Here is a 10,229-nt window from a genome sequence, read left to right as displayed (position 1 = left end):
AGCACCAGTTATTTCTGCACCAGACTGGACATTACCATTCGAACTAATGTGTGATGCCAGTGACCATGCCATTGGTGCAGTACTGGGACAGAGGCATAACAAGCTTCTGCATGTCATTTATTATGCTAGCCACGTTTTAAATGATGCCCAGAAAAATTACACAACCACAGAAAAAGAATTGCTTGCAGTGGTTTATGCCATTGACAAGTTTAGATCATACTTAGTAGGATCAAAAGTGATTGTGTATACTGACCATGCTGCTCTTAAATATCTACTCACAAAGCAGGATTCAAAACCCAGGCTCATAAGATGGGTGTTGCTTCTGCAAGAGTTTGATATAGAAATAAGAGACAGAAAAGGGACAGAGAACTAAGTGGCTGATCATCTGTCCCGGATAGAGCCAGTAGAAGGGACGTCCTTCCCCTCTATTGAGATCTCTAAAATCTTTTCGAATGAGCAACTGTTTGCCATCCAGGAAACACCATGGTTTGCAGACATTGCAAACTATAATGCTGCAAGATTCATACCCAAGGAGTACAGCAAGCAACAAAAGAAAAAATTAATTACTGATGCAAAGTACTACCTGTGGGATGAATCATATCTCTTTAAGAGATGTGCAGACGGAATAATCCGTAGGTGTGTGCCTAGAGAAGAAGCACAGAAGATCTTATGGCATTGTAATGGATCACAATATGGAGGACATTTCGGAGGTGAGCGAACAGCCACAAAAGTCCTCCAATGTGGCTTCTACTGGCCCACTCTCTATAAAGACTCCCGAGAGTTTATGCGTAACTGTGACAGGTGCCAGAGAGCTGGTAATCTACCTCACAGTTACGCCATTCCTCAGCAAGGAATCTTAGAGATTGAGTTGTTTGACGTATGGGGTATTGACTTTATGGGGCCTTTCCCACCATCATACTCAAACACTTATATTCTGGTAGCAGTCGACTATGTATCCAAATGGGTAGAGTCCATTGCCACACCCACTAATGATACTAAGACAGTGTTGAAGTTCCTCCAGAAATATATCTTCAGCAAGTTCGGTGTCCCTAGAGCACTAATTAGTGATGGGGGCACTCACTTCTGCAATAAACACCTTTACTCTGCTATGGTCCGGTATGGAATTAGTCACAAGATGGAAACTCCGTATCATCCACAGACAAATGGGCAAGCTGAAGTCTCTAATAGAGAAATAAAAAGAATCCAGGAACGGACTGTAAGTACCCGTAGAAAGGATTGGACGAGAAGCTTGGATGATGCTCTGTGGGCTTACAGAACAGCGTTCAAGACTCCTATAGGGACCTCTCCATACCAGCTTGTGTATGGTAAGGCCTGTCATCTGCCCGTGGAACTGGAGCATAAGGCCTACTGGGCAACCAGATTCCTAAACTTTGATGCCAAATTAGCTGGAGAAAAAAGATTGCTCCAGCTGAATGAGCTAGAGAAATTCAGACTCACTGCTTTCGAAAATGCCAAGCTTTACAAAGAGAAAGCAAAAAGGTGGCATGACGAAAGCTGTCATCTAGAGTCTTTGAACCAGGACAAAAATTTCTGTTTTTTAACTCTAGGCTCAGGCTATTCCCTGGGAAACTGAAATCCCGATGGAGGGGACCATATGTAATTACAAGTGTGTCACCATATGGCTTTGTGGAGCTTCAAGACATTGATTCTGATAAGAAGTTCATTGTTAATGGACAGAGAATCAGGCATTATCTTGAAGGCAATATTGAGGAAGAGTGCTCAAGGCTGAGGCTAGATTAAAAGCTCAGCAAGGTCCAGCTAAAGACAATAAAGAAGCGCTTATTGGGAGGCAACCCAATTTTTCCTTATCTATGTTAATTTTCTATTTTCCATTTTTATTTTATATTTTCTTTAGGATGATGATCATGTGGAGTCACAAAAATCAAATCAGAGTAAAAAATAGCATTAAAACAGCTCACCCTGGAGAAAGAGCTTACTGGCGTTTAAACGCTAGTAAGAAGCATCAAACTGGCGTTTAACGCCAGAAAGAAGCATCAAGCTGGCGTTAAACGCCAGAAACAAGCACCAAGTTGGCGTTCAACGCCAAGAAAGGGGAAAAGCTGGCGTTTAACGCCAGAAACAAACAGCAGTATGGCGTTAAACGCCAGGATTGCACACTAAGGCCGTTTTGCATGCCTCAATGGAGCAGGATGCTAAGTCCTTGACCCCTCTGGATCTGTGGACCCTACAGGATCTCCACCTACCTCACCATTCCAATTCAAACCATTTCCTTCCCATATCCACCCATTCACACTTCTCCTTCTACTCCCTTCTATCTTCTTTTGCTCGAGGACGAGCAAACCTTTTAAGTTTGGTGTGAAAAAAGCGTTGCTTTTTGTTTTTCCATAACCATTTATGGCACCTAAGGCTGGAGAAACCTCTAGAAAGAGGAAAAGAAAGGCAGTTGCTTCCACCTCCGAGTCATGAGAGATGGAGAGGTTCATCTCAAGGCTCCATAGTTCAATGGTAGAGCATTTGACTGCAGATCAAAGAGCTATGAGGGAGGAGCAACAAAGGCAAGGAAGAGACATAGAGGAGCGCAAGAGTACCATTGGTTCTTCAAGAAGAGGAAGACGCCACCCTCACTAAGGTGGACCCGTTCCTTAATCTCCTTATTCTTATTTCTCTGTTTTTCGTTTACTATGCTTTATGTTTATTTATGTTTGGGTCTTATTACATGATCACTAGTATCTAAGTATCTATGTCTTAAAGATATGAATGTCCTATGAATTCATCACCTTTCTTAAATGAAATGTTTTCTGAAAAAGAAAAAGAAGTACATGAATTTTGAATTTTAAAATAGTTTAATTATTTTGATGTGGTGGCAATACTTTTTGTTTTCTGAATGAATGCTTGAACAGTGCATATGTCTTTTGAATTTGTTGTTTATGAATGTTAAAATTGTTGGCTCTTGAAAGAATGATGAAAAAGGAGAAATGTTATTTGATAATCTGAAAAATCATAAAAATGATCCTTGAAGCAAGAAAAAGAAGTGAAGAACAAAGCTTGCAGAAAAAAATGCGAAAAAAAAGAGAGCAAGAAAAAGAAAAAGCAAGCAGAAAAAGCCAAAAGCTCTTTAAACCAAAAGGCAAGAGCAAAAATCCAATAGCCCTTAAAACCAAAAGGCAAGGGTAATAAAAAGGATCCAAGGCTTTGAGCATCAGTGGATAGGAGGGCCTAAAGGAATAAAAATCTGGCCTAAGCGGCTAAACCAAGCTGTCCCTAACCATGTGCTTGTGGCGTGAGGGTGTCAAGTGAAAACTTGAGACTGGGCGGTTAAAGTCGAGGTCGAAAGCAAAAATAGAGTGTGCTTAAGAACCCTGGATGTAACAACCCTAGTTTTTGAAAATCAAATAATTAGTTATTTGTGATTTATCTTATTTGTTGATAATTTTATTTTAAGAAAAATTATTTTACTAAAGGTAATTAAATGGAGTTTCATGATAATTGAAGTTAAAATTAGTTAGAATTTTTATATAATCTTTATTGCAAATTTGGTATAATTGAAATTATAATTTTGGTAATTGAAAAAATATGAAGAACTGTATAATTTAATTTAAATAAATTCTATTTTAAATGAATTATGTTATTAATTTGAACTCCGAGAAATCATTTTATTAGGAATGATTAGATTGATATTTATAAATACTTTAAGTTTAAGTCAATTAATATTTTTGTATAATTTTTATTATTAGTTATTTTACAATTTGAAATTAATGTTCCGGTGATAGAAAAATAATGAAAAAAAATTATACCATTTGATTTGAATAATTAATATTGAGTTTAAAACTATATTTTATAAAAATATGATTAATATGTTCATTTTATATTTTAAATTAGAAATAATTGATTGAACTTAGCAATATGATGATAAATAATGTTCCTAAATATTTTTAATAGAGTATATTTGATTTTAAAATTACTCTACCCCCAATTTTATCAAAATATCTATTCATATCTATCCTTATTTCTTTATAAAATCCTAATTTCTAACCTTAATTCCCAAATCAAAGTTAGAAAACCTAATTTCCCAAATTGGAAACCCTAAGTTCTTAATCAGAAATCCTAACCTACCCATTTTCTTCTCCCTTCAGCCGCCGAACCCCACCCCCTTCCATCCTAAACACTAACACAAACAAAAGAAAGGAACTCAGAAAAATGGAAAGGGAGAACAGAGGGCTTGGAATCGGAGAAGGGGGAGCCGCACTCTATGCCGTCCAGTTCGCCACCACCGTCGCATCTTGCCTGTGCTGTCACCACCGTTCCATGGAGCCGTCGTCGTTAACCCCTGCGTCGCCGTCGCTGGTGTGGTCGGAGCCGCTGCCGCTGGAGAGAGAGAAAGCCCGTGCTTGCCGTTGAAGGAGACTCCATCGTCGCACCCAGCCGCTGTCTAGCTCGCCATCACCGGCGTCTCACCGCCGTCACTATGGAGACCAAACGCCGTCGAGCTTCTTGCCGCCGCCTTGGAGTCCGTCGTCAGGTCCGAGTCGAAGAAAGGGGGAGGCATAGAGTCAACGTCGCGCAGAGAGGGATTTGCTGTTGTTGTTTCGTGCCGTCGTGTGCCGTCGCTGTTGTCCGAGCCGTCCCCATCGCCGTGGGTGAAGTCCACCGCTGGCGCCAGTTGAGGTCGCTGCTGTGGAACAGAGATGAGAGAGAGACGTTGAGAGGGAACTGCGAGCTGTGAGCCACTGACCGAGAAGAAGCTTCGTTCTCGTCACTGCACTAGAATCTTCGACGCCAACGCCGCACGCCATTGTCACCATTGCCGTCGAAGGAAACCTCGCCATCACAGTTCAATTACCATCAAGCCTGAAGGGAAGCGCCACTGCTATTGCCCGACAGCAGCTTCCCCTGTGTTCCCAAATCCATTCTTGAAACTGTAACACTCTTGCTCATGCTCTGTTTCCCGAATCTATTTCTCTACCATATTTTGTTTTGATTACAATAGTATATGTTAATGTCTCTGTTTAGTATTATCGTCCTTATCCGGAACCACTGATGTCACCGCTATAGAGATGATTGGGATAGGCGCGATTGTCATTGTTGTTGCTGCCCCAGAAGAAGTGAGGCTGCTGCTGCTGCTGTTTAGCTGAAGCTGAGACCTTTCACCATTACTGAAGCTGCCCAGAATCATCATGGTAGCTGCTAAGAGAGCAGCACGAGTGTTAGAGCTGCTAATGGAGCAGCTGCGTTTAGTGATTTCCGCGAGTTTCGACTTTGAGGTAGGGGATTTAACGTTTTTAATTTAGAATGCCTACCAAGTTCTTGGATAAGTGCAAATGGTTAACAATGGTTAAGAATTTCTTAATTGACATGAATGACTTGAAATGCATTTGAAATTAGTTAGTTGTTGTGATTATTCTGAGCTGTGATTGAATTTAGATGCTGTTATGAATAATGATTAATTTAGTATAGTTTATTAAATTGAAATATGACGAGTTAATTATTGAAAAGCTGTGGTATGGATAACTGATGAATTGAGTTTTGATTATTGATGTGAATGTAATTAGTTTTGTTGTTATGAGAGACTAATTGATAGAAATAAGCTTGGTTTGAGGTTGTGAAATTTGGAGTAAGTTTGATGATGTTTTAGTGCTTCAATTGGATTATTGAATTCATGTTAAGGCTGCGAATGTCTTTGGGCTTTGTTGTGAGTGTTTGAAGTTGTAATTGATATTGTTTTCTCTGATATGGATGGAATTGAGTTGAATTATAACTGTAGTTGGTGATTGATTTGATGATTGTGTGTACTGAATGTTGTAAAGGATAGAATAAATGGTGTTACTTTTGTTGCTGAGCTTGCTGGTGTGAATTGATGAGTTATCGTGTGTTTGAATGATGATGAGTGTATATGGAAAATTATGCTTGGCATAGTGTAGAAAAGAAAAGGTTTGATGATGCTTAAGTACTTGACATCGTGTGAATTATTGATTCTGGGTTCTTGGGCTGTGCTGGCAATGAAGACAATTTTGAATAACTGGAAAGAGGTTAAACGTGTGATTTTGGAAGGGTTATAAGTTCAAATGTGGTTTTTGATAAGTAAGGTTGTTGAAAATGCTTAAGGCAGAATTTCTGCATACATGACAGTAGAAAGAATCAATTTCTGGAAGCATCCCAGGTCATATACTTGAATGAAACTATTTTTGCATGAAACTTTACTGTGTTTTGAGCATCTCATAAAAAATTCAGAATTTATTGATGAGTATTTTGGGAGAAATGAATTTTTGAAGATTGATGGTTTCTGCAGAAAATTCTGTTTCTTTACTGCAGAAGCACCAACTTCCAACTCACTTAACTTTCAATTCTGGTAAGTATTTGAGCTGAAACCAACGGCATTTTCAAGCTTCCTGTGTCCACAATCTTCATTTTAAATTTCATGTCAATATCCTATTTAACCAAGTAGATATGTTGAAAGGAGTATGGATAACTCACTGGATTTTGGAAACCAAATTCTAAAAGGCCTGGCTGTGTTTCTCACTTCATAACTTTTTCATATGATATGGTATTAATCTGGAATTTGATTCAATAAAAAGCTAAAAGAGTCTTGTTTGAGGTCGTGAATTTTGAAAGGCATTGGGTGAAAACTGAATTTTTAAGGAATTTATCAAACTTACTACTTGCTGCTGTTTTTCTGCATTTTCTTAGGAAGCAATAACAGAATTTTAAGAGAGATGGTACAAGTTTTTATTGTGACCAAATTACCTCAACACCAAGTTTCTTGGAATACTAGTTTATTGAGTTTAATTTTGAAAGAATCCTATGATAAGTGAAAGTTAGTTACGAATTGATGAGGTGAAAGTTGAATTGATGGGTTATGTGGGAATTGTGGGTTATTAATGATCTGTTGGCTATTGTAAATTGTGAATTTTCTGACTGATTTGAGAACCTCTTATTTGGTAGTTGTTGAGGAAAGGGGGAGACTTGTTGAGAAAAAGGGAACCCGCAAGGGTGGCTAAGTCCGAGTTTTAGGAGATGTGCTGCCGAAATTTTATAAAATTTGAGGTTTTATTTGAGAAGTTATTTTAGAAGATTTGGATTTGAAAAATGATTATTTAAGTTTTATTTGATTACTTCTAATGAGAGGTTATGTTTTGAAAGGTGTTTAATGAAATTAAAATAAATGATTTTCTTGAGTCTTTTGATAGAGGACTAAACTGAAAAATAGTTTTAAAGTTGGCTTGACTCAAGGTTGCTAAAGCAGAGATTATGAACTGAATTGATGATTGAGATTTTTGCGAACGAATGCTTGAGAAAGTTAAGAAAGGTTTAAGAAAATATGTTAAGGATTCAAAGGGAAAAGAGAATGGGGAACTGATATATGGATTGTTGAGTTTTAGAAAGGAAAATGAAAAGTGATAAAATACGGAAAAACCCCACGAATTGTTAGTTGTTTAACTACGGGAAAAAGCCCACGAATTGATAATTGGTTAAAATCGGGAAGTACCCACGAACTGAATGATCATTGATCTCGGGAAAACCTATAGATTGTTATTTGTTTTATATGCGGGAAAAACCCACGGACTGATAATCATTGATTACGGGAATAACCCATGAATTGTTGTATGTTGATCTCGGGTATAACCCACGAACTGAAGATCGCTATGTTATTGTGTATTGATCTCGGGTATAACCCACGAACTGAAGATCTCTGTTTTGTTTGTGAAATGATCTCGGGGACGCCCACGAACTGAGGATCACTGTTTCTCCTTGTGCGTATATAATGGGGTCGGGCTTCGCGCCGACTGTCGGTAGTCACGAAGGAGTGGTATTCTTACCACCGACACATATGCACTAAGGACACAAAGGGAAGCCATATCTGGGACTTGTTCCTAGGTAATGTCAGGCTGCAGGGTGTAAACCAACACGTGAGCTCATGGCCTGCTTAGGACAGACATGCATCATATTGGTTGTGCATTTGCATTTAGTTGTGTTTGCTTATATTACTTCTCTGTGATTGTGTTGTTTGTTTTATTGTGATTTGTTTGTGTGATTAATTGAGTTACTTACTGGTGCTAGTAGTTTGTGAATGTATAGAGATGATTGATAACTGTTTGTTGTGACCGAGAATCAATTATGTGGCTGAAAGATATTTAATATGTCAAATTTTGTGATATAGATCTGTTTTGGGTTTAGGAATCTAAAGAAAGTAACTATTTATCTAAAGTAAGATTAAAAAGTATTTCAAAGGGTTGACAAAGAATGTTTATTAAGCAAAGTTAATTATTTGCATGTTAATCATTACTTTTACGGCATTCCCATTCCCTACTGAGAACGTGTAGTTTTTTCTCACCCCAAAATCTTCCACCCTTTCAGTGACATAGGTTTGAAGATTCAGTTTGAAGCTGCGGGCGATTCTAGAATTTATTTACGAGTTAAATTTATGACTTGAGTTTTTTTCATAGAATTCCCTCGCCCTTACTGCTTAAGGTTTTATTTTATGCAGAGGGATAGGAGTTGTACCTGAATTTTATTTAAATTCTTTTGTATAATATTACTATTATTAATAATTATGTGATTATTATTACTTGGTGATGTTTGCTATATGATTTTGACTAACAAAAACAAAAATTTCTGGTATTTTTACTAAAATTGAATCGCGATATCGAACTAAAGGCTTAATAGTAAATAGTTAATAAGAAAAACAGGTCAGTAACGCCTTACTTTTGGTACGATCATGACGTATTGGAAGTTGGGTCGTTACACTGGACACCTCTAATTGGGGACTTTAGCAAAGCTGAGTCACAATCTGAAAAGGTTCACCCAGTTATGTGTCTGTGGCATGTATGTATCCGGTGGTAATACTGGAAAACAGAATGCTTAGGGCCACGGCCAAGACTCATAAAGTAGCTGTGTTCAAGAATCAACATACTAAACTAGGAGAATCAATAACACTATCTGAATTCTGAGTTCCTATAGATGCCAATCATTCTGAACTTCAAAGGATAAAGTGAGATGCCAAAACTGTTTAAAAGCAAAAAGCTAATAGCCCCGCTCATCTAATTAAGACTGATCTTCATAGATGTTTTTGGAATTCATTGTATATTCTCTTCTTTTTATCCTACTTTGTTTTTAGTTGCTTGGGGACAAGCAATAGTTTAAGTTTGGTGTTGTGATGAGCGGATATTTTATACGCTTTTTGGGGTCAATTTCATGTAGTTTTTAGTATGTTTTAGTTAGTTTTTAGTATATTTTTATTAGTTTCTAGGAAAAATTTATATTTCTGGACTTTACTATGAGTTTGTGTATTTTTCTGTGATTTCAGGTATTTTCTGGCTGAAATTGAGGGAGCTGAGCAAAAATCTGATTCAGGCTGAAAAAGGACTGTAGATGCTATTGGATTCTAACCTCCCTGCACTCAAAATGGATTTTCTAGAGCTATAGGAGTCCAAATGGCGCCCTTTAAATTGCATTGGAAAGTAGACATCCAGGGCTTTTCAGCAATATATAATAGTCTATACTTTGCTCAAGGATAAATGACATAAACTGGCGTTCAACGCCAGTTCCATGTTGCATTCTGGCGTTAAACGCCAGAAACAGGTTACAAGTTGGAGTTAATCGCCCAAAATAGGTTACAACCTGGCGTTTAACTCCAGAAACAGTCTAGGCACGTGTAAAGCTTAAGTCTCAGCCCCAGCACACACCAAGTGGGCCCCAGAAGTGGATTTCTGCACTATATCTATCATAGCTTATTCATTTTCTGTAAACCTAGGTTACTAGTTTATTATTTAAACAACTTTTAGAGATTTATTTTGTACCTTATGACATTTTTAGATCTAAACTTTGTACTCTTTGATGGCATGAGTCTCTAAACTCCATTGTTGGGGGTGAGGAGCTCTGCTATGTCTCGATGAATTAATGCAATTATTTCTGTTTTCTATTCAAACACGCTTGTTTCTATCTAAGATGTTCATTCGCACTTCAATATGATGGATGTGATGATCCGTGACATTCATCACCATTCTCAACCTATGAACACGTAACTGACAACCACCTCCATTCTACCTTCGATTGAATGAGTATCTCTTGGATTCCTTAATCAGAATCTTCGTGGTATAAGCTAGAATCCATTGGCAGCATTCTTGAGAATCCGGAAAGTCTAAAGCTTGTCTGTAGTATTCCGAGTAGGATTCAGGGTTTGAATGACTGTGACGAGCTTCAAACTCACAAGGGTTGGGCGTAGTGACAGACGCAAAAGGATCAATGGATCC

General features: G+C 37.9%; 1 long non-coding RNA gene across 2 annotated transcripts; it reads left to right on the top strand.

The window, feature by feature from the left end:
* Window positions 1-4,025: 4,025 nt before the first annotated feature.
* Window positions 4,026-9,904, top strand: LOC112729274 (uncharacterized). Of its 2 annotated transcripts, none has more exons than XR_003166450.3 (3): window positions 4,026-4,900; window positions 4,993-5,243; window positions 9,284-9,904. It is a non-coding gene; the product is annotated as an uncharacterized lncRNA (long non-coding RNA). The 2 variants fall into 2 exon arrangements; XR_011868627.1 differs by lacking the exon at window positions 9,284-9,904 and adding an exon at window positions 8,335-8,545.
* Window positions 9,905-10,229: the final 325 nt, after the last annotated feature.

This window comes from Arachis hypogaea, chromosome 12, assembly GCF_003086295.3.
Source record: "Arachis hypogaea cultivar Tifrunner chromosome 12, arahy.Tifrunner.gnm2.J5K5, whole genome shotgun sequence".
In the NCBI taxonomy this organism is placed as follows: Eukaryota; Viridiplantae; Streptophyta; class Magnoliopsida; order Fabales; family Fabaceae; genus Arachis; species Arachis hypogaea.
Note: the sequence above shows the minus strand (reverse complement) of the source record. Positions and strands in the feature narration are given on the sequence as shown.